Source organism: Vicugna pacos, unplaced genomic scaffold, assembly GCF_048564905.1.
Source record: "Vicugna pacos unplaced genomic scaffold, VicPac4 scaffold_19, whole genome shotgun sequence".
Classification (NCBI taxonomy): Eukaryota; Metazoa; Chordata; class Mammalia; order Artiodactyla; family Camelidae; genus Vicugna; species Vicugna pacos.
Window position 1 is genome coordinate 77517650 of NW_027328740.1, and position 25254 is coordinate 77542903.

The 25254-nt window shown below is 46.4% G+C and overlaps 1 protein-coding gene and 2 long non-coding RNA genes across 2 annotated transcripts; 1 reads left to right on the top strand and 2 right to left on the bottom strand.

Moving 5' to 3' along the window:
* The window catches only part of LOC140693565 (uncharacterized), a 545747-nt gene that overhangs the window by 170684 nt on the left and 349809 nt on the right, over positions 1-25254 (bottom strand).
* LOC140693592 (uncharacterized) lies at positions 92-5310 on the top strand. Its single transcript, XR_012069356.1, has 4 exons — positions 92-279; positions 1670-1920; positions 2068-2275; positions 5042-5310. It is a non-coding gene; the product is annotated as an uncharacterized lncRNA (long non-coding RNA).
* LOC140693588 (uncharacterized) lies at positions 20213-21569 on the bottom strand. The gene is made up of 3 exons (XR_012069351.1): positions 21404-21569; positions 20890-20997; positions 20213-20377 (listed from the first exon to the last, which is right to left on the bottom strand). It is a non-coding gene; the product is annotated as an uncharacterized lncRNA (long non-coding RNA).

Below are 25254 nucleotides of genomic sequence, written 5' to 3' on the forward strand. Positions count from 1 at the left end.
CATTGGCTCCGAAAGTTCTGCTCTCGCACGTCTAGCCTCGGGAGGACGCAGACGCAAGCGCTAGGGGAGGGCCCCGCGGCGTTGCCATGGATAAAGACGCCGCGCTCCTCGCGGGCTGGCGTGCGCTTCTGGGGCAGGCAGCGGGCTCCGGAAGTGTGCAGCTGCCCGGGGCCATGGCGGTGTTTGCTGCTGGGGATGGCGGCTTGCTTGGCCGGGCCACTAGTTCTGGCCGCGTCAGTCGGCGGCCGACATCCTTTCTGGGGCGGCGTCTCACAGACGGTAAACGTACGGCAGCGCCGTTGGCGGGGCCAGTGGACATGGACCGGGGTGGGATCCGGGTTGGTGTGGCGGCCGGGGAGGGCTGTGGTGCCGGGGAGCGGGTTGGGGCGGGGGGGACAGGGCTGGGGCACAGCCTCCGGCTTTCCTCCCCCTCGGGCTCTGGGGCTTGGACCGCGACTCCAGGTAGCCCTGCGTGGCCGCGGCCTCCCAGAACCCCTGGGAAGGGCAGGTGGAGGACCCGTCTTTTATGAAGCGGGGCCTTACCCGCGTTTTGAAGAGCCCCAGAATCAGATGTTGGAATAGGGTGGTTTATCAGCCTTGTATATCAGCAGGGAAATTTCAGTTCCATCCAGATGTTGGCTCCTTCGCTAAAACTCAGGAATAAGACAAGGGTCAGTGTCAATTAGCAGTTATCTAGGGCTTGACTCAAAATAGACTGTGCGGGGTGTAGAGATGGTAGATGGGCCCTCCCTTTCAAGGTTGGTAGTCTTCTGGGATTAGAGGCCTCAGTTGAGGATTACATCCTCATCTGCAGTAATGGAGGTTGTGGGAAACATTAACACAGAGAAGGGAGGGGTGTTGCTGCGGTAACTCATTAAAGAAGCCAGGACACTTGCCTGGCTCTTGTGTAGGAGAGTCTCGCCTAGGGTAGGGCAGCAGTTATCAAAGTGAGTCCGAGGCCCCTGAGATGCAAGACTATTTTCGTAGGAACGCCGGGAAGTCACCTGCCTTTTGCACACTCTTGCACTCCCGAGTTTCCTGTGGGGTTTTCCAGGGAAAACCTAGTCTGTGATATCACAAAACAGGTAATGTAGAGGCAGATAGAATTAAGCTCTCACCAGTCCAAAAGAGATTCTCAGAAATTAAAATCACTGCTATTCCTCTCATTAATGATTTTTGTTTAGAAAAATATACTTATTTTTTGCTTAAGATTATTAATGGTATCATGTAATAGGTTGTTATTATTTTTAAGTGAACTCATAAGCATTTTTTAAAGTTCTTATTTAACTTCTAACACAGGAACTATTGATAGATTTAACCCACATAAACAGCAGCCTTTTGAAGTCCTCAGTATTTAAGAGTGTACAGGGGTCTTTAGGCCAAGAAGTTTGAGATTCCCTGGAGAACGGGTGCTCAGGTACTAGTCAGGTGCTTAGCGTTGATAGACAGATGCCAAGATGTCTTCTGCATGTGCTCCCGGACTCGAAATAATTGGCCACACAGAGATCGGTGGGCAGTGCCTCCACTATAGAAATCAGAAGCTGCTGAAAGTGTCTTGAGTCTAGGCCATGTGCTGTGCAGAGATTCCCATTGTATCTGTTCTATCTAAGCCGGGATTCCTGTGCAGAGACCTGGCTCTGAAGACCCGCTCTCCTTTGCTCCCTGCCAGGTACCTTCTGTGTTATGTCAACCCTCCGGAGGGCTTCAGCCTCCGTAGGGGCGTCTGTATCCACATCGCCTTCCTCCTGAAGACCCTGCTGAAAATGGAAGAGTCGGTGCTGGTGATACCCCCTTGGGGCCGCCTCTACCATTAGCAGAGCCTGGACATCCACCAGGTCCGGATTCCCTGGTCTGACTTTTTTGATCTCTCAAGTCTCAACAGAAACATCCCTGACAATGAGTACGAACAGTTCATTGCAGGTGAGATGGTGATCGTTTAACTGGGGCCAGACGGTTTTTGTTCTGGTTCCGATGTGAACATCGGGCCGTCTTGCTTCGGGTTTGTCAGTCTGCTTAGGGGCCGTGCTCATGTTTCCTGCACTGCAGGTGAATTTGGTCTTTCCACAGTTTTTCTCAGGAAATATATCTGAAGTGTATGAGCTCTGTGTTCCCTCCCCTCTGAAAACCCTGGCCTTCTGGTGAGATGGAGCGGTGACAAGGAGGCCACTGCCACAGAGGCCTTGTCCCAGCAGGACTCGCTCCCTGGGCAGTAAGGGCCATTCTTACCTGAAGGAAAACACGATGTATGTGTACCATGGGCCACGTGCTGGAGAAGGTATGTAACCTCTCATTCAGTATAATTTGGTCCTGCTCAAGCTTCCCATTTTACTTTTTGTAGGAGGTAAGATTTGAAGATTTTCTTTGAATACAGCTATTTAGAGCTTATCTTTTTTTTTAATTGAAATGTGGTTGATTTACAATGTTTAGTTAGTTTCAGATATACAGCTGTTTTGTTAGTTTCAGGTATACAGCATAGTGATTCAGTTGTACATATACATAGTCTATTCTTTTTCAGGTTCTTTTCCATTATAGGTTGCAAGATACTGAACATTTTCCCCTGTGTTCTACAGTGAATCCTTGCTGTTTGTCTGTTTTACATATAGTAGTTTGTAATTGTTAATCCCAAACTCCTAAGTTTGTTTCCTAAGTCTGTGAGTCTGTTTTTGTTTTGTAAATAAGTTTATTTGTATCTTTTTTAAAAATTCCACATATAAGTGGTATCATATGTTACTTGTCTTTCTCTGTCTGAGTTATTTCACTTTAGTGTGATAATCTCCAAGTCCATCCATGTTGCTGTAAATGGCATTATTTCCTTCTTTGTTACAACTGTGTAATATTCTTTTATATCTAAATACTACATCTTTATCCAGTCATTTGTCAGTGGGCGTTTAGGTTGCTTCTATGTCTTGGTCATTGAAAACAATGCTGCTGTGAACATTGGGGTGCAGGTATATTTTGAAATTAAGGTTCCCTCTGGATATATGCCCAGGAGTGGGATTGCTGGATCAAATGATGTCTTTTTTTAGTCTTTTGAGGTATCTCCATATTGTTTTCCACATTGGCTTCACCAAACTACATTCCCAGCAATAATGTAGGAGGGTTCCCTTTTCTCCAAGCCTCTCCAGCATCTATGGTGAGTGGATGTTTGAATGGTGGCCATTCTGAGTAGTGTGAGATGATAACTTATTGTAGTTTTGATTTGCATTTCTAAGATAATTAGCGATATTGTGCCTTTTTTTCATATGCCTATTGGCCATTTGTATATCTTCATTGGAGAATTGCTTGTTTAGTTGTTCTGCCCATTTTTGGATTGGGTTGTTTATTTTTTTTTCTTATTAAGTTGTATGAACTATTTTTATAGTCTACAAGTTAAGCCATGTTCAGTCTCATCTTTTGCAAATATTTTCTCACATTCCATAGGTTGTCTTTTCATTTTGCTTATGGTTTCTATTGCTTTGAAATAGCTGATAGGTGTAACTAGGTCCCATTTGTTTATTTTGGCTTTTATTTTCTGTTGCTTGGGTGGATTGCCCTAGGAAAACACTGCTGAGATAGATGTCAAATAATGTTTTGCCTATGTTTTCTTCTAAGAGTTTTTTAGCGTTTTGTCTAATGTTTAAGTCTTTAAGCCATTTAGAGTTTGTTTCTTTTTTGGTTTTTTTTTTCAACTCTATTATATGCTTTCGATTTGTGGTTACCCTATTTTTCAAGTATATCAACCCATTATCATATCTATTTCCTTTAGACTGATAATCACGTAGGCTCCAACACATCCTAAGAATAATGAGAAAAAGGAAAAAGAAAGAGAAAAAATCTATCTTTTCTTGCTACCCGTCTCCCTTTCCCACCTTTTTGTATTTTGATATACTTTTTCTTTTTTACATCTTCATGTTTATTGTCTTGTAACTCGTTATTTCATTTCCAATGATGGTTTTCCCATTTCTATAGCATCCTGCTTCCTTTCTGTTTAGAGTAGAACCTTTTAATGTCTCTGTTTGGTTCCATAATGCTGAATTATCTCCCTAACCCCCTCCACCCTGAGCCTCTGAATACTCAGTACAGGGAAGCCAAACCATCCTAGCCTTCATCAGTCTTGGGATGCAATCTTCAGAGTGGGAAAGAAGAATCATTGAAAAATAATATTCTGTTTGTTGCTTTCTACCCTTGCCCAGAGAGTGAGAATCACCTCTGAAGGCGGAGGAAGAAAGATGGGGGCATGGGGCACAAAGTCTTTTCTCCTTTTGCTACTGAAAAAATGATTTCTTTTGTAATTAGTGATGATGCCCTTTAAATTGGTAAGATCGAGATTCCACAGCTTCAGCGCCTGTGAATAACCAGCTGGGAGAAAGCTCTCCAGGGCCCCTGCAGTGGGAAAGGCAGCCCCTCTGAGCACCTGTTGTTCTGTATTCTTCCGGCCTCCACACAGTTTCGCTAGGCACTGTGCAGGACGATGCAGTTCCCCAAGGTGGAGGACTGGGAGACCCCTGCTTGGTGGCAAGCCACAGGAGCCCACACTTGAAGGACAAAATGAAGAGTAGTGGGGCGGGCATAGGAACAGAGGATGGTTGAGACCCAGGATAGTTTCCTGGAGGCCAGCAGGTGAGACTGGCGGGGCAGATGGGGCCCTGGTGCATGGGCAGTCCTTGAGGGATCTGAAGCAAAGATATGAACCAAGATACTGGATTCGTGTGGGGGTAAATCGCCCCCTGGAGGCCACGTGGCAGTGCAGCGAGCCCAGGAGGAGAGGGCATTTCCCCAAAGTTGGGTTGACAGATCACAACCAACTCACTGGGAACCGAGAGGTACAGAGATATTGTTAACTTTTTGTCCCTCTTCCTGGAAAAAAAATTGCTTCCTGTTGAATAGCCTGTGTAGTTAGTGAGAATTAAAGACATGAAGTAACATTTCCTCAAAAGTCATCCATTGTGCAGTTGTTAATAAGGGTCAAATGCAAACTTGAATAGATTAAGTCAAACAGTCATTATCGTATTTTAAAATCTTTTAAAATAAAAAATCTTGCTGTCTTTGTTCTTCATTTCAGGGTTCACTTGGTGATAATAGTAACAAAAGCAACAGCAAACCTTTAAAGAATTCTGTCCTGCTGTTCAAGGAACTCTGTGTTCATGACAAACAAATGAGGTGGCACTTTACAGGAAGGACAGTCATTAATCACACAGCTAGTAAATGGCAGGGGTGGGACTTGAACCCAAGCTGTCTGACCCCAGAGCCCCCTCTCAGGCCCTTCAGTGCAGCTCATCACTTGGTATGCCCAACAGAGGCCAGCATTAAAGAGCAGCATGACCTTGGCTGCTTGGCCTCTGTTTCTTCATCTGTAGAATGGGGGTGTGGGCAGTGAACTCTGTGAGCTCAGTGGTCACTTCCTCCAGCTCTGCTATTCTACTGCTTTGAGTTAATTTAAGAAGTATCCGAGCCCCTGAATGGCCCACCCATAGGCTGGCGCTTTGCTAGGCCGTGGGTTACGGAGAAAAATAAGATCAGCCTGCTTCTCCAAGGAGCCTGTGTCCCTCCACGGCAAACGGCTCTGAGGCCCAGGCTCCCTCGCTGGCAGTCGGGGACTGGGCAGGAATGTCTGATAGAAGATGGAGGCAGAGCCCTTCCGGGAACAGTGGTGGCCACAGAGCTATCAGGAGCGGGAGCATCTGTCCAGGCTGCTGAGAGGGGGGCCCTCATGAGGCCAGTAGCCCCCCCAAACTAAGCCCTCAGGACAAAGATCCAGCCATTCCTGCAGTGTCACAACAGAGCCAGTCCATCCTCATCACTGTGCCCCTGTGCTCCTTTGTCCTGGGGCCTCTCTTCCCCCTACACCCAGAAGACTCATCTCTCTCTCTTCTCTGAGTGTCCCCTCACTTCACCCATGGTCCCTGCTTCCTAGGCCACCATCTCTGGAGTTGACGATTTGCCCCCTCACACTCTCCGTTTGATCAGGAGCCTGGGTTGACCTCCTTGTGCTCACTTTCCCCCATGAGGTGATTTCTCCTCCTCTCTTGGGAACACCTGGAAAACCCAGTCCATTCCTAGCAGTGCCTGCCACCCTGGCCTCCCTGCTCATCTGCCTCAGTCAGGAGCAGCTGGACCACCAACTCTGTATTGCCTCACCGCCTACCATCAAGACGTCAATGTTGATTCTCCCTCCACCACCCAGTATGGTCATTGTAGGGTCTTCTTCTCCGTCAGCCTGAGCCAGACACCTCCCATTCACCCTACCCCCGGGCTCATACCCAGGCGTGTCTCCACCCCAGGTCCAGCCTCTCTCCTTTATGTGCCCAACTCTAGCCATCCAGCTGCTTCTCCACCAGCCTCGTTGGCCCTCCTTCACCCTCACTGGGGCATCATGCACTGACTCCTCTGCTTTCCTACCTGTCCACGTTCCTCTTACTTCCACTTCCCCACCTTCCAGCTCTGCATCCACAGTCAGCACTCTCTTTATGACAAACAAAACCCCCTTGACCCTTGATCTTTTCATTTCCTCACCAGGATGACTTCCATCTCGGTTCACCCAGCTCTATTTGTTCTGAGCCTGCAGGCAGCAGGCTCTCCCAGCACAGATTTCTAAGACTACAAATCAATGCCCAGCATGTTGCCACTGCCAGGCAATCCTCCAGGATTTCTCTAGTGAGCACATTTCCCCACTTGCCACACAGTGGTGTCAACATTCTATGCTCTCTGCACACCTCTAAGCTTCCCTCTGTCTCTTCCCTGACTCCCAGCAGATGGCCTTGCCTCCTGCTTCAGAGAGAATGACATGTTACTTGAAGGGAACTCGCTCACCTGCAGCAAATCTGCTCACCTCACCTTTTATCTGTCCCTCTCCCACCTGGACTCTAGCTGTAGTTGTTCTTAATTTAGTGAGTTTAGTTGACATATATATACACAGTTAAAAGCTTAGCACACTATAGGATACCTTCTTGGGCTTACTTTTTCAATTTAACATAGGGTGTATGATGCATCCACTTCGTTGCATGTACCTGCAGTTCATTTGTTTTAACTGATCTTAAATGTTGTGTGTGTGAAAGTAACACAAGGCAAGTGTAAGCCAGGATTCAGGATGCTGGTTGCTTCCTGTGAGAAGAGGCCTAGGGCAGGATAGGACACAGTATGTCACTGTCAATAGTCCTGTTCTGGTGCTGGGTGACAGGTTCACAACTGTTTCTTATAATATTAATTTTAATACATAAATACTTCTGACAGGCACCTAAGGTGAGAATGTGTCATGAGCCAAGATATACAATGGATAATATTACATCATTATTGTTATGTAATCTTGTTATAAAATATAATATTCATAATCCTACATTGTTATGTGTTATATATTATATAGATGCATGAATTATATATTATGTATATAAATAACTACATATGTATTATATACTATCTGATAATAAATAAACAGAACATAACATGCTAGTATATCTACTATTATGTATTATTTAATAAATAATATACTATATCCTGTTATATGACATGGCACCTAATCTTTAATCAAATAAAAATATGTCACTATATGTAATGGTAATTAATAAAATTAAATGAAAATGCCCGCAGCTTTTAACGACAACACCGCTCCAGCTGTCACTGTCTATCTTCTTCCCTTTCATGGTCGAGGTCCTCACGGTGCTATCTGTTCCCCTTTTCATCTCGTTATCCTGAACCTTCCTCCCCCTCCCATCCCATGCTGCCTTCTTCCCCGTGGTCCCTCTAGTCACCAGCGGCCTCTGGGGCACTGATTTCAGGGCAGTGTCTCAGGCCCAAGCTCACCCGCCTGTCCTCCACCTCTGCCACTGCTGGTGGGGACAGGGCGGGGGGCAGAGTGCACCTGTTGTCCTGGAAGAGAATACAGCACAGACTCCGTGACCAGCAGGAGGTGTGGCCGGAACCTGCAGGACTGGGGGGAGAGCCAGACTGTCTGCATCCAGACCGGGGGCACTTGGAGTGTGAAGAAGCCCAGTCCTCACTGCCCCTGAAGTGAGGAAAACACCCTCAGGTGAGTTAAAGTGCTTATGACCTAGGTCTGTTGGCTGCAAAGGACAAAGGGGTCCCTAAGGGGAGGTTAGTTGATGTTCCAGGCCCCACAAAGGCCCTAAGGGCTGGCGGGGAAGCAGGCTGGACGCTCCACTGGACCCAGTGTCCCCTCGGGGGTGGGGCCTTCCGGAACAAGCAGAAAGCCCTCAGTCTCTGGGGGAACGCGGCAGTGTGGGAGCATCCCTGCAGTGAGTCAAGTGACGTCAGGGCCTGTGGGATCCGTTTTTATGGCCACATTGAGCCACAGCAGAAGCCACAGCAGGAGTGAATTCCTGTCTCTCCAGCTGACATCCTCGTGTCTGTGTGCCAGGCTTCAGACCCGATCCCCTGGGGTGCTAGGACAGTTATACACAGAGGCGGCTCGGGGAGGCCTCAAGAGGGCTGTACTGGCCTTGCTGTCGACATGATTACTCAAAGATCAAACAATCCATCGATGGGAAGAAAATAAGAACCATGGTCACATCTGGACCACAAGCTTAGATGTGGTATATGGGTGATATTTATCGACAATCTGGCGAGGATCTGGTCAAAGCTAGAGGCCAAGGCAGCAAACCGGTAGTGACACTAAGGAACATCGTGGTGCAGAGGCTGGATTGGGGGTCTGAAGTCTCCTCCCAGGAGGAGCCTCAGTGTTTGGGAGGTGGCTAATGTGCCTGCTTCATGTCACTAGCAAGTGATGCCACCTGCGGAAAATCAGCTATAATCCTGAGCCGGGTCAGCCATGGGTGATGTGATAAAGGCTCCTACAAGAGGAGGCGCCAGACGGATAGTGAACCAACCAACAGGCTGATGAGTTTCTGGCCTGTGTTTATCGTGCTTTCGCAGCCAAGAATGAGGAGAGAGTTGAATGGTTCACCATGAAGATTTTAACAACTTAAGAGAGTTCCGTGTCTCACTGCATTTCAGTGTCACCCGGAGGAATTCAAGAGGTGTTTAGACCCAGAAGGGACTAACAGCCTCTTGGTTCCTCATCAACCTGACAAACCCACCAGCCCTCTATGGCCAGACCTTGGCAAGTGCCTTCCCTTGTTCTAACAAATCCCTTTCCACTCACGCCTGTGGTATGCTTTTATTTTTGTTTAATTAATGGGAATGAAGATACCTTACAGCCTCTTCAGACCTTTCCTTAGGCCTGCTGCTCTTAGACCCCGGCAAGGGGGCCCGCTGCCCTGGGTCCTGCACTGCAGAGGGTCCCTCTGGCCCTGACACTTCCTCTGGCCACGCCCTCCATGGGGTGGAGTCAGCAGGGCCAAGGGGGCAGGGTCATTGGCTCCATCCCATGCTCTAGAAGCCCAGGACCCCAGATGCCCTGTCTCAGCAGCCCCTGACCCATTCCTAGTGCCTGCACCGGCTCTCCCGGAAGCTCAGATTCCCAGGACTCACAGAGAGGCCAAAGGGCAGCTGTATGTATGGAGGGTATGAGCAGATCCCGAATGTGAGTTTTGAGTGTCCCCCTGTGAACATCCAAGGCCACTTGTGGCAAGGGATGGACCCAGCATTGGGAAGAAAAGGATCAGGCTAGTGGTCAGAGACTGGGAATCAGCTCTCCCCACACGCTCACTTTCTTTGCCGGACTCCCCTGTGTCTTGGAATTCTAAATTTGAACCTGGTCTTCCCCCTTATAATGAACGTATATTTGTAAAGGCAGGACTTTAGAACCTACTGCACTTAACATGTTTACATGTACAGGATGTGAGCTCCCAGGTATGCTCTGGCCTGCACTTCCAAAGGTCCAGAGCAGTTATGTTGGCTCTACTGAGACTGTAATTGGTAAAGACCATCTCCAGAGAGGAGAGCTCCTGCTTCAAGCTCCAAAGTCAGGACCTTCTGAGTGGATAAAACAATGGACACTGTGACCCTCAATTGTAAATTGATTTAGAATAACGCCAAAGTGTGTAAGACGTGTGTGTGTGCACGCGCGCATCTGGGGACGTGTGTTGTAAATGACTGTGTGTTTGTGTGTGCTCACGTGCACCTGGGGATGTATGTGGTTCTGTATGTTATGTGTGTGTGTGCGCCTGAGGATGTGTGTGGTTGTGCGTATGTTATGGGTGTGTGGGTGGTACATGACTCCATGTGTGTGTGCCCGTGGGGATGTATGTGGACTAGAGCCAGTGTGTCTGCACGTGTGTTTGTGTGTACGTGCATGCATTACTTTTAATAGTAGAAGCTGTCCTTTAGAAATACGATGTAGTAAAAATTGTATGATGTCCTTTGCTGTATAAATCAAAATTAAAATTATCTTCAATCACCAGAAATTTAGTCCCCTTCAGATTCTGTTTTTTTTCCATATTGATTATGTCCTCATTTTACTGATGAGGAAACTGTAGCTTAGAGATGTTGACTGACTCAACCAAGGGCATGGAGCTCGTGCGCCCAGGGCCAGGACCCAGTCCAAGCCGCACTGCTCCAGAGGCCTGGAGCCCTGCTCATGATCATGCGTGGCCTCTTGGCGGGGGAACAGATTCTGATGGGCTGTGGCCAGAGTGCAGGCTGCCCGTGCCGGGGACTCGGGAAGCCGGGTGGAGAGTACCAGACAGCAGACAAGAGTGAAGGGCTGCTCAGAAGTCAGATAGTTTCCTAGGTCTTGGATGAGGAAGGAGGCTCACTGCTCATCCTTGATCCCTTTGCTGGTGGCCAAAAGGGACCAAGGCCCACGAGAGCACTTCTGGGAGCTGCCTGCCAACACCTGGAAAAGGACTGCTCAGGACTGGCTCTGCAGTAGGAGCAGAGGAAGGAAATGTCGCCTCCTTGTGGACATCCTTTGTGATGGCAGTAGGAGGCCTAGGAGCCTTGGTATCGAGGTGGCAAGGCAAGGTCCTAGTGGATGATCGTTTCCACGTGTCTTAAAAATCATTGCTTCATATATTTTATCCATTTTGTGGTTTATTTTAGGGTGGTAAATATGGTCAGTGTTACTCCATATTACCTAGATTAATTAATTTTTTTATTGTTAATTTTCTCTTCAGTGATTTGGAAGCTATATTGCCTCTTAAAGAAAATTCTCTCTAAATCTTTATAAATCATCTCTAAGTTCATAAATTTTTATGCAATTGGACCAGTATTCCTATAAGAGTCTCAAAAATGAAATAATCTATTAGATCCTGTTCCTCAATAATGATAAATTTAGCATATTTTACCTCTCTGTTGTTCTAAATTGTGTGTGTGTGTGTTTGTGTGCTCCAGTTACTACTTTTTAGACAGTTGCTTTAAGTTTGTTACATTAACAAAGAAAATATAGGTATATACATCTTGGATTTCATTGCTCACTACCACTATTTAATCCCATGTCTTTCCCACTTTTGAGTTATTTACTTATTGGGATTTCCCAATCAACTGGACACATGATTGACTAATTGTTTTTGAGTGGTGGACTTGGAACACTTACATATCTATATGCAGATTTATGTTCTCCTCGTCAACAATTCTCAGAGTGTTGTTGATGGCCCAAGCCTTGTTTTAAATTAAGGCATTGTTTTTCATCACCAAAAAAAAAAAATTATTAATTTAAGGTGTTGTCTTTTTATGGCTGGCTAGTCTTTTATGGTGAATGGATATTAATAGAGATTTCCTTAACTTTCCTCCTTCTTTTTGCCATAACTCGAATTCATTGAGAAACATGTTTTTACCATTTCTCAGATGGGCTTCAACTTTGACTTCTGCTTTAAACCATCACCCCACTCTTTTTCTCCATGCTTATTCCTGAAAAAGTGAGCTCTCTATTGGTTTATAGGTGGTTCCCGTCAAAGATTTGTGACTCCCTGTCCAAAGTTCCAAAGGAAGAGAAAAGGAAAGATTCCTGTTTCTGGTGGTTACATTTTGTCAGGTTAGAGATCTAGTTATCCATGTGGCTGCAGTGGAATCTGCAATATCTTGGCTCAGAGTTTCGTTTTTCTGGCTTACTAGGGGAACCGCATTAGCTGGGGTCACGTCGCTGTGGCCGTTGTCAGGATCCTGGGACTGAGGCAGCCCCTTTGCCTCCTTGTTATTTTGATCTTGCAAACTGGGTCCCAGTTATGTGAACCCTGCACCTGGTGGCCAGGATCGCCCCACACGTGACGTGTACCCAGTTCCTTGGCGTCCCTCACTGCTGTCAGCTAGTTCCAGTAAGAGTACGTGATGGCTTCCACTACTGTCCTTCCTCCATCCTCTCCAGGCAGGCCCTCCTTTCCCACTAGTTGGCCCTAAACCTTCTCTCCTGCTCTACATACGCTGACGGAATTCCTCAGGGTTTCCAGCAGGTAGATGGGTCTCTTCTATGTTTGGACCCCTTCAGTGCTTGCAGTGAAAATATAGGATGTGGGAAGGAGGAGCTTGGGGATTCTCCATATCTAGGGCCTCCCTATCCAGCAGATTCAACTAACGGTGGATTGAAAATATTGTTGAAAAAACAGAAAGTTTCAAAAAGCAACACTTGAATTTGCCATACACTGGCAACTACTTACATAACATTCATGTTGTATTAGATACCATGAGTAATCTAGAGATAACTTAAAGTACACAGGAGGACACAGTGAAAGAGAAAGTGACAACAAATATATGTGTATACTCATGTATAACTGAAAACTTGTGCTGTATGCTGGAATTTGATACAACTTTGCAAAATGACTATAACTCAATAAAAAAAGTTTGTATATATATATAAAAGTAGATGGGGGGATGTACATGAGTCCCATGCAAGTCCTATGTCATTTTATACAAGAGGCGTCAGCATCCATGGATGTTGACTTCAGGGTGAGTCCTGGAACCAGTGCCCCATGGTTACCAAGGGATTACTGGAAGTCCAGGCTCCTTATCCCAGCCTGCCATGTCCCCACATGGTCTGACTCCTACCTGTACCACACTTCCCTTGTCACTCTCCTCCAGCCCTGGCAGACTGCCCTCTGATTCTTGAACAGGCCACACTCACTGCACTTCATGTCTGGCCCTTAGAAATACCCATTACTTTCTGAGCATGGCTCTGCTTTCACAAGATGGGCTGCATTGTCACTAGAGAAGTCAGTGTGGAGGTTCCTTTAAAAACTGAAAATGGGCTTAACTCATGATCCAGCCTTCCCATTCCCGGGCATATGTCAGAAGAAAACTCTAATTCAAAAAGTCACATGCACCTCAATGCTCACAGCAGCAGTATTTATAATAGCCAGGACATGGCAACAACCCAAATGTCCATTGACAGGTGACTGGATAAAGAAGTAGTAGTATATTTATACAATGGAATACTACTCAGCCATGAAAAAACAAATAATGTCATTTGCAGCAACATGGATGGACGTAGAGATAGTCATTCTAAGTGAAGTAAACCAGGAAAAGAGAAAAATGCCATATGATATCACTTATATGTGGAATCAAAAAAAGAAACATATGAACTTAAATACAGAAGATAAACAGACCCACAGACATAGAGAAACAAACTTACGGTTCACAGGGAGAGAAGGAGATGGGAAGGGATAAATATGGGGATTCGAAAAGTGCCCCTCTTGGGGAGTGATGGAAATGTTAGCTATCTTGATCGTGGTTATGGTTTTCTGGGTGTAGACATTTATCAAATTCACCAAGTAGTACATGTGAAATATGTGTATTTTATTGTACAGGTATCATACCACAATAAACGTGCCCTTAAAAAAAAAACAGGAAAACACTGGCAGCATTTTGTCCTACGTTTTTATGTGTCTTAAGTGAGTGGGTCTTCAAGATTCTGGTCTGCCATATTTTCTGAACCAGAAGTGCCCTCCTTCCCTTTTCTTTGGTAAACTGTCAGTGGGTGGCATTTATTCCCATGGCTTCAACTGCCCTCTGTCCAATGATTAACTGTCAAATCTTTTCCAGCATGGACATCTCAGTTCAGTCCCAGAAATATATTTCTAATTGACAAGTAGACATTCACATTTGGTTAGCACATAAAAATCTCAAGCTCTGTTTGTCTGGATTTACACTCGCCCAGAACTAGTTTTACTTTTTCAAACAATGGCATCACTGTCCCATCTCTTTTCTGTGCCAAACATCTGGGAGTTTTCCTTTACTTTTCCACTCCCTCACCCCCATCAGTACTACAATTCTATTCCTTAATGTCCCCCAACTAAGTCCCTGCTCCTCGCTCCCCACTGCATTAATTCCCACCCCTTTCTAGTCTCCCCAGTGCTGTACTTTAGAGTGAACAATCCACTTTGCTCACTTTTAATGACTAATCTGTGTCACTCTCCTCCTTAAAACCGCAAAGAATTCCACGCTGCGTGTGTGAGGAAGTCCACGCTCTCTGATTTAACGTCACACCTTCTCATCACCTCATTGCTGCTTTTTTTCAGCCTCAGCTTCCGTTAGTTCCTCACAGCCTCTAGCCTCACTGACCTTCCTTCCCTAAGTGCAAAGTGCTCTTAGACATGACCAGGGGTCTGCACGAGACACGCAAGCTGCTGAGAATCCCGTCCCCACCATGCACTCTCCTGGTCTACAGATTTGCTGGAATCCGTCAGATGTCAGTGCAGAAAGCATTTCCTCTCTGACACCTTCCCTATCTTCTAGAACACAGCCCCAGGCAGTGCAAGAGCCCCTCTGAACATATAGTATATATGATGCAAAGTGACTCTTACCACATTGTTTTGAAAATCTATTTAAATTTGTATCTTCCACGACACACTGTGATCTCCTTGAGGGATGGGGGGCTGTGTGGTATTTGTCTAGACAGCTAATGTCTGGCATAGACCCCGGGCCATCTGAAACAGTGTGCTGACTCATCAAGAAGACTTGTCGTCTTTGCGATGTACGAAAGACTACATGCTCTCTGATCTTACACCATCCGGCAAGGGTCAAAATAATTTCACATAGAACTACAGAGGCAAAATATGTGTATTCTTTTCCTCTTTGTGAGCCCGAGATCATAGGCATCCTGGAACGGAGGTGTCACTCAAAGCTGTCTGTCCCCTAGGCTGTTACGCCCAGCTTCAACATATTTTTTGAAGTTGTAGGGATACGTGTACATCACCCCGTCTTAGAGCAAATGGTGCTTCAGCCTGACCAAGTTTAATGTCCATACAAAAATCAGAAATCTTCCAAACTGAAGCCTGAAGAAACATTTCCCTTTTCTCCTTCCAGTCTGTGTGTCATCTGCACCCCACATCCCCACTGCTCATCTGCGTCAGGCCACGTTCTATCTAGAAACATTTCCGGTGGGACACTTGGACAAGAACTAATTACAGCAGTAATGAAACTGGTCCCATGAACGTAGGCTCTGCACAACAAGGATGTTTGACGGGAGGCCTCAGCCGCGGCCTGCAGGGTCTGTTCACGTTTTCTGCCTGGCTTCCCTGCAGATGTTGTGCAGAAAATGAAGCCTGCAGTTAAAGTCATAGAAGGCCTAAGAAATCCAGAAAAATGGAGTGAGATTCATCTCCTTGGGAATATTTTTGAAAACCATCCACTAATAAGAAGAAATTTAAGAGGTTCGTTTCAGAGCAGATGATGTCCAACTGCAGGTGGGTCAGTTTTGTCATTGTTGCTCGCTAGTTGGCTTTCTGCTGCTTCTAACACGCCGCTTTTAAGAGAAGTGGCCTGAGTCGGCCCTCAGAGCAGAAAGGTGAGCTGGGCCTGGAGACAGCCAAGCTCCTCTGCTGTGTAGTGACCCGCTGAGAAGGAAGGGTTGGCCCAGGGCTTCCTCTGACTCTCTCCCTCAGTTATAAACTCTATGAAGGGAAAATGGAACAAAAATCTTAATTCAATATGGTATTGTCAAAGTATAAACATAATTGTCTTTGGAGGGGATGGTATAGTTCAAGGGGTAGAGTACATGCTGGATTCAATTTGCGGAACCTCAATGTAAAAAAATAATAAGAAAAAATCTTTAAAAAAAGAAAAATAATGAAGAAGAAAAGAGATCTCAAACAACCCCAGTTTAAAAAGAAAAAAAATTCCTTTAAAAATAGTAGTCAGCTAGGTCTTTTGCTAGATTAGGAGTTTGGGATTAACAGGTACACACTACTATGTATAAAATAAATAACCAACTCTCAGGTCCTTAATAAATTATTTCAACCTGAATCCTTTTTCTTTTTTCCCCTAAGCAACCTGTGGAAGCCTCTGAAATTCTCATCTTATAAAAGAATTCATTTAAAGGTGGTTTGAAAGTTACTGGTTAAAACAGTTATTTGTGGTTCCATGAATATAGGTCTAGTAAGAAAGACAGACAGTAAACCAGTAAGCAAATAAATATATGATGTACTACCAGGTACTAATAATTGCCACAAAGAAACATAAATCATTTTAGGAGGGAAAATGTTTGAATAGGAAATATGTGCATGCTATTCTAAATAATCTGGTCAGATAAGTCCTCTCTGAGGGTAAATAATTTGAACAAAGTCCTGAATAAAGCAAAAGAATAAGCCACGTATGTAACAGACAAGAAAAGCCTCCCAGGCCGGAAGAAGTGTAAGTACTAGACTTGGAGTTAGAAACGCAGCTGTCCTGGTGGGGACCATCGGGGCGGTGAAGATGGGCTGGAGCAGAACGGTGAGAGCTGAGGCTGCAGAGATCGGTGAGGGCCCGGATCACATAGGGCCTTGGTAGGGACTCTGGATATCCTTCTGAATACAATGGAAAATCACAAAAGTATTTTGCAATGCGGAACAACTTGATCTGATTCATACTTTAATAAGACCGTTGTGGGTAACGTATGGGGAATAAGCAATGGAAGCAGGGCAAGGTAAGCTGATGGGAAGCCAGTGGGAAGAGTACTGCTGACCTGGAGAGAGACACCGAGGTTGGACTGGGATGATGGCGGGAGACGGGCAGAAAGGGAGAAACGAATTAACAGTAACGGTCACAGGCCTTAATGCTCGAGTTGGACACAGACACAGAGTGGTACAGGGTGATGGGTATGTGATATTTGGGGATGAGCCACAGTTTTTGTGCAGAGACCTGACAGGAGAATAAAGTGGGGATGTTGACGTCGGTAAGAAAGGTTGGTGGGTTTTGAATTCCCCCTAGAGTCGCGTCTGTTTCTCTGTACATGACGTCAGCCGAGCAGGGATGGGTGTTCCTACTTCTGCAGAGAATTGCGTGTCCTCCTCATCGACTAATTCGAGAGGCCGACCTGCCCATCCAATTGCAACATCTTGAATCTGCTTCTTTCTATCCAGGAGGAGATTTCCAACTAAGATGCCAATCAAAAATTCCCGTGTCCAGAGTTAGAGATGTGTGCCTTTGGGAGGATCTCAGAGATGCCTCCACAGAGGCTCGGTGTGCTCTCTCTCCCTCAGAGAACACAGTTCCCTTCAGCCCACTGGGTCTCAGCAGAGAAGATTTCACACATAGCCCCTCTCAGGCCCTGGGGACCAACCTCCCGCTTGGCCGAGCTCTGAAAATGAGCACGAGTTCCGGGCAAAGGGCCTTCTCCAGGGGGCCATCTGGCAGATTACATGAGGACAGTGTACAAAAGGGTGGGAGGGTTGATGATATAAATGCATTTTAATTTTTGCTCTGAAACTGATTCTGTCCTTCTGTTTTGTTAAGCAAGTGTTCTTAGGCCAGACATGATTCTCCTTTTTTCTTTATATTTGATCATCCAAGAGGTTTAGATAGGGGATTTGTTTTAGGGTAAGAATCTTTTAAAAAAAAAAAAAACCTTGCAAATAGCGTCTTGTTAGGCATTTTGACAAGTGAATTCTCCAGGCAGTATTGAACCCCATTGTTCCTCCAGGGGGTCTCCAAAGGTATACATGTTCCAAATCTGACCCAAAACCAATGAGACTTTTCTTTTTTTTAAGAACTTCACCATGGGCAAAAGATGTCACTAAAGAAGGTGAGAAAAGAGCAGGTCCCCATAATCCAGAGTCCTTCCCAAAGAGCCCACAGAAGTAAAGAGGAGATGAACGAGAGAAACGTTTTATTTATACACACGCAGGAGCCAACCAGAAAAGTACCTACCATGTTAAATGGTGAAAGTTAAAGGCTTTTTTATCAACCTAACTTAATAGGGAAAAGGGAAAGGAGAGAATTGGCTTCCATGACAGGTTTTCTTCTGCATCTTTTGAATCTCAGTTATTTTCAGCTTAAAGAGGTTTTGTATTAACCGTGGGTTCCATCTGACTTTCCATTCCTCGAACTTTGTTCTTCTTTTTCAAGATTCACTCATGTATTCTGACCCCCTGGATTTTCCACGTGAATTTTAGATTGATTGTCAATTCCTGCAAAATACCACCTGGGATTTGGGTAGGCATTCTTTGAATCCTTAGATCTATTCATGGACCTTTGTCATCTTAGTAGAATGAAGCCTTCTGCTCCATGAATATGGGATTATTCTCTTTGAATTTAGGTCTTAATTTCTCTCAACAGACTCTCTCATCTATTGTAGTCTTCAGTGTCCAAGTCGGGTACTTCTTGCTCACCTGTATTGGATGCTGATTCAGAAGAGACACGACCTCCTGGAGAACCTCTGCTTCCACTGAGCTGAAATGGAACTGAGTCCTGAGAAGGCTTTAAATTCTTTTAAAAATAGGATTAATGTACTTTAATTACTCCATAGATGAGTAATGAATGGGTCACATTAGCATAGGATTTTAATCCTTTTAGAATTAGTAGAGTAATACAGACACAGTACAAAAAATTGAAATATTGCCTAAAAAAGAAGTGATTTGTAATTCCCACCCACAGCGGTGTCTGTCATGAATGATTTGGTGCTTATGTCTCAGTCTCTGTGTCTCTCAGTATGTCTCTCTCCATCTCTGTCTCTCACACACTCACAATCAGATCAATTTCCATCTATATTGATTTCACACACATGTGGTCGTGCAGATGGGACCCTGGATGCAGAGAGTGGGTCTGCATACTTCCACCCTGAGGCCTCCCTTGACATTGGGTTGAGACCAGGCACCCACTTTTCCAACTGAACAGCATTCATTCATCCACATGAACCAGAACGAATGGACCCCATCCCCTCTCCATCAATATTATTGTTGCTTTAATTCCGACTGTTTCAACCAGTGCTGTGATGAACACCCTTGAAAAGGCATCTTTGAATAGGTGTGTAAGGATTTTAGCAGGATGAACTGTAAGTATCAGATCTTCTGAGGAAGAGATGCATCTGTCGCCCTTTGATGCGTCCTGCACCCTGTTCTCCTGAAGAGGAGCGTCCCTTCACTCTTCCCTCCAGGGGATCTGCTGGAGCCTCTGCCTGCTTACATTGTCACCAGGGCTGGTTGTCACCTGACTAAAGAACCGCCAGTGTGATGGTGACCAATGCTGTCTCTGCAGTGTTTCCGTCTGCCTCTGTTCTCACCTGAGAGGTCAAGCATCTCTAACACACACTGGCCACCTGCATTGCCTCTCATTGGAACTGCCCATGTCTGTTCTGTTTCTGTTTAGAACACTGAGTTTCAAAAGGATTTTGGACTACAGGAATGGGAAAAATTTCTCCAACCTTGGGTTATGAGGAATGCATTTTCCAGGTTGTGGTTTGCCTTTCAAGCAATTTTTCTGGGCTTTTACTAATTTTTTTGATTCGTTTGGTTTTGTTTTTGCCAAAGGAAGAGCTAAGCATCTCCCTTGTGTCTTCTGGCTGTGGTGTCACAGGGGGAACAGCAGTGTCTACCCTGAGATTATGCACAGAGTTACCAAAAGGGCTTCATTTTGTGCATCACATCTTTAATCCCCCTGCATATCCCCTGAAAATAATAAAAATGCTGCTTCAAGTGAAAACAAACAAAAATCCTCAGCCCCAGGTGAAAACATGTGGGCAGGAAGGAAAAAATCCTTTTTTAAAATTTCATTGGCAGGGAACAACCAGTAGAGGTAAAGACACGCAAAGAGAAAGAGGACTTGGGGTTGTCAGGGGCTGGGTGAGGAGGGAGGGGAGTGCATGCTCTGGATCCAAGGTTTCACTTTGAGGAAAGAAATAGTGTGAAACTAGATGGTAGTGATGGTCGCACAACATTGTGAATGCCCCTAATGCTCCTGAATTGCACAATTTAAAAGGGGAAAAGTCTACATTTTATTACATGAAACTCTAAAAAGAAAAATAAATGATGTCATAAATGATGTGAAACAAGCAAAGGAAACTAAAGAAAATGAAACAAAAACATCTCCAGCGGAAGGGACGTCAAGTTTGTGGGGGGACTGACGGTGGAATTTTGGAGAACATTTTGGAGAAGAAGGTGTGGGTGGGTGCAGAGGGGCTCTACCCCAGGTGGTGGTGATGCCTGAACTGTTTCTCCGTTGCCCAGCAGTCCAGCTGCAGACGCAGGTTCAGGAGGAGCTGCAGGAGCGGCAGGAGGGAGCTCGAGGTCTCCTGCTGGATCCAGTTCGTCCCATTTTTGGTCTCTGACATCTTCCCCTGCCCCTGCCTCCTCTGTAACTATTGGAAGTGGAGAGAGTTTTAAGTCTTGTGGAAGATCTCATGCTGTGAGAGAGGAAAAATTTACGCACCTGCCTCCCTTTCCATGTGCCTCTACAAGGACAGAAATCTTCCCAGAGCTTTCCAGACAGCTCCCACCCAGAAAGTGCCCACAGGATGTATTCTGTGACTGAATTTTTCCAGACAGGTGTTCTGAGGCCATTCTCTTTTCTGGTCCCAACAGTAGCCTCTAGGGACACCTCCCTGTGTGGCCCAGCCTTCGCCCCACCCTCACCTACACACATACACCAGCCCTGCTTTTTTGACCTTTGGTCTCTGCTTCGGGGGCTCCTGGTCCTCCACCTGACTTGCAGCGAGGTGGGCACGGTGCTCCAGGTCAGGCCAGGGTGTGCTGAGCTACCCGTCAGCCCCGGGTAGGTCCCTGGGAGAGCCCTGGGTGATGTCTGGGTCAGAGGCCTGCCCCACTGATTTGTGGGCCATGGTGGTGGGGACCCCTCCATATCCAGACCCACCAGGAGTCTGCGCTGGCCCTCAGAAGAGTGACACACCAGTCCTTCACTTGGGGAGGGGGCGTTGGTGTTCTTATTCATCAGCTTCTTTTCAACATGTGGTATCTGGCTCTGCAATGATAGTGACCAGCAGCTGACCCAGCATGGAAGTCTCAGAGTCCTTCCCGGCCAGGAACACTCCTGATTCTGTAGACTCTACCCTCTGCTGCTAGATCAGACCGGAACCTTGTTCAGCTCAGACATCCGGGAGGGAAAATGCATACCCAGAGAGCATGGGCTCCACCTCGGGCGGCAGGACCCTTCCCCGGCTCTCCACATCCCAGCCAGCCAGCTTTGTCCTGGGCTGTCTACGTGACCGGGCCCCCAGGCCTCTGTCCTGCTCTTTCTTGAGGCAGATACCCATCCCCAACATGACTGCTCCACCTCCACCAGGCAGGATGGGGCCGTGTGGCTACCTGGATGGGATCTGAGTGGTGGCCCAGCCTGGGGGGGCCTGCCCTGGGCCTCCCTGTGTTACCTTTGGGTCTCTCTGGCCAAAAGGCCAGAGGCGCCTTGGGTGAGACCTGACCCAGTGCCGGCAGCGTTGGTAGAGACCCTCGCTGAGGGCTTTCCGGGGCCTGTGGCCTCAGGATAATGGGATGCAGCAGAACATGCCTCTGTCTCCAACCAGGTGAGCTGAGTAGGGACTTCTCTACAGAGCGGGTGCCTGGTGACTTCGGTTCCAAATTCTGTTGTGCTCTATTGCCAGGGAAGTGAGGTCACTTCCTGGGGTCCACTTCTCCAAGCTTCCTCCTGACACAAAGCTCCTCAAGGGCCTTTCTGGGCTTCCAATCTCTCATTTCTCACTCCATGCCATGTCCACACACAGTGACACCAACTCAGCCCCCCCATAGCCCTGGGGAGTCCTGGATGCAACCAGTGCTGCAGCTCTGAAGACACAGCTGGGTTCAGACCTGGCTCCCCCTACTCAGCAGTGTTATCATCCTGGACAAACCACGTGCCTCTCAGGGTCTCCCCAATCCCCCATCAGCACAGTGAGGATCATTCTGGCCCCTGCTTCCTAGAGAAGCCATCCTGTCTCTAGACCTAGAAACACCTATTGCATCTGTCACCCCCACGGGCTGGCATCACAGGGAGATCGTGCACAGACTCAGCAAAGGAAGGAACCCACAGAGGGCTGGCGGAGTGCAAAGCACACCCCACACAGGCCGGGGTCTGCCCTGGGGTCTGGAGAAAGTCACTTTCCTTGCTGCTTGCATCCCCGCTCACAGTCGTGAGACTGAAATTAAATACAACTCTGACATCGTCCGCTCTGGCATACAACCTCCTAGGTCATTCTGTCATGTTGACATACAGGCCCAGTGTCCCATCTCGGCCTCTGTGGTGGGCTGCCCCACAATGGCTTCCTATTTTTTGCCTTCTGTTCCCACACCCTTGTGGGATCCCCACACCCTCCCCTGGAGGGTGGATCGACTTTGAGACCAGGTTCTGACACATAGACTGACTTGTGAAAATGTATGTGAGTTCCACTCATTACCAGCTCCAGTGTTCCTTCTCTCTGTCTCTGTCTCTCAGTGCCTCTCTGAGTTGTCTCTCTCTCTGTTTCTCTGTCTCCCCCTGCTTCTCTGTGTTTCAGTCTGTCTGTCTCTTTTCCTGTATGTATGTGTGTATATATTTATGTGTATATGTGTGTATTTATGTGTGTGTATTGTACGGGTCCAGGGCAGGTCACTTCTGAAAATCCCTTGACGACATATTGATTATTTTGAATTCATGTTACTGAAGAAACATTATCTTTGAAAATTGTGCAAGCACTTTGGTGGGATCTTCTCTAAGGCTCAGCACTGCTAGGGAAGGGATGCACCTGTGGCACTTTGATGCATCCTACACCTTGTTCTGCCGGAGAGGAGCGTCCATTTGCTCTTCCTTCCAGGGTACCTCCTGGGGCCTCTGCCTGCTCACGTTGTCACCAGGGCTGGTTGTCACTGGGCTAAAGACCTGCCAGGGTGATGGTGGCCAATGCTGTCTCTGCAGTCTGTCTGTCTGCCTGTGTCCTCACCTGAGAGGTCAAGCATCTCCAGTACAAACCGGCCACCTGCACTGCCTCTCGTTGGAACTGACTCTGTGTGTTTTGTTTCTTTTCAGAACACTGGGCTTCAAGAGCTTTTTGGACCACAGGGATGTGAAGCTTTTTTCCGATCTTGGGTCATGAGGAAAGGTTTTTCCAGGCTGTGGTTTGTCTTTCCAGCTGTCTTTCTTGGCCTTTGTTTTCTGCTTTTGTTTGGATTTATTTTGCCACAAGAAGAGCTAAGCATCTCCCTTCTGGTTCTGGTTTCACAGTTAGAACAGCAGTGCCTACCCCGAGATTATACAGAGTTACTAAAAGGGCTTCATTTGGTACGTCTCATCTTTAATCCATCTGGACTTTCCTCTCAAAATACAAAAATGCTAATTCACGTGAAAACAAAAAAAAAATAATTCACCCGTCCCTACTTAAGATATGTGGGCAGACAAACCAAAAAAAAAGCCACCTTTTATACGATTTCATTGATAGGGAACCTCCAGGATAGGTAAAGACATAGAGAGAGAAAGGGGATTAGGGCTTGTCATGGGCTGGGGGAGGTAAGACGTGGGGTGCTCTTTGTATACAAGCTTTTACTTTGAGGAAGGAAATAGTCTGAAACAAGTGGTGCTGGTCTCACAGCACTGTGAATGCAATTAATGCTCCTTAAAATTGCACAATTTAAAATGGGAAAAGGCTAAACTTTATTCTTATATACTTAAAACAAAAATAGAATATAGTATAATAGAAAAGAAAAAATCTAACTCCATAGAAGATCTGTCCTTTTGGCTTTAACCCTTTGCCCTCTTTTCTAGGCTTAGTTTTACTAGCTCTGCACCTTTTGTAAAACAATGTTGCCTTTAGCCTTAAATATACAGAAGAGCCTACTTTCAAGGCTTTGATTTTTTAAAGATATTAACACTTTTGCACTTATATAAAGACAACAGGTTGTAGAATAGAAAACTACTTTTGTTTTGTTAGGGGATTTACAGAGGCACTATGACCTGGTCTACGTAAACAGCTGTAAACCAAGATAATGGCGGACTAATATCTTGGAGAACCATCTTCCCCATGTCAACTTCAGGCTCCTTTTCTACTAAAAAGGGGAGGGGCTGTGGTTGGTTGTTTCAAACTTGTTGGTGTAGGAATTCTTTGTTCTTGGAATCCTTTGCAGCTGTCCACGTGGGTCAGATCATGGTGTTCCTGCAAAACCTGCAACAAAACAAACTTTTTCTATTCTGCAACTTGTTATCTTTATAGGAGTGCAAAGTGTTAATATCCTTAAAGCTCAGACTTTTGAGAATAGGCTCTCCTGTTTATTTCAGGCTAAAGGCAACACTGTTTTACAAAAAGTGCAGAGCTTGCAAGTCTAAGCCTAGATAACACGGCAGAGGGTTAAAGGAAAAGGAACAGATCCAATATGGAGTCAGATTTGTTCTTCTCTATTACAGTGACTTTTGGTGAGAGCTAAGTGGATGATTCCTGGGTGGGTCCTCCACTGTCCCAGGCTGGATTTCAGGCAGGATCCCTGCCAGACTCACCATGATTTTGGACCTAATCTACCACAGAGAAACTGAAAATTATTGGATTAAAATTACCTTTCAAAATCCCTTCAATTGCCTGTAAACTATACCACAGCAGGGGATGTCTCATTGGCCAGTCAACTGCCAGTCTCCCCTGATGCAAGGGACAAGTGTTGCGGCAAGATCCATGGTGGCCTGGCCAGTGCACCTTCCTACTTTGCTCTAAAGCTTTGGCTTCCTCACTTTGACACTTTAAAAGCTCCCTTCCCTCTTCCCTCTGGCCTGGTGTGAATGAACAAGTTCCCTGCACCCACCTGTGCTGAGTCCATGCCATGCACAAAGCCCCATGCACACAGCCCACCATCTGATGTCTAACCCTGGGATTAAGTGCATACTCTGAACTCCCCCACCCCAAAGGTCCGCGTGCCCAGTGCCTCCGCCCTAGGAGTCCAGATCACCATCAGGACCATCAACCACCGAAAGCCCAAGGCCAGTGGCTGGCAGTCTGGGATCAACCTGACCCATCAGGTCAGTTCAGGCACAGGCTGCGGGGATCAGGGTGCCAAGGCAGGAATTGGAACCACCTTCATCCCAGCCTGCCTCACCCTGTAGCCTCAGACATTAACTCTGAAGTTGCACACTAGGCTCGATCCCCCACTGGTGGCAGTAGTCATCATTACTGGAGCACGGATTTCCCCACCCCAACCACAGGGTGAAGGGTGAGTGAGTGAGCTCAGGGTAGGGGTGCACTCAGATTTAAGGGGATCCCATGGTGTGGGGGTA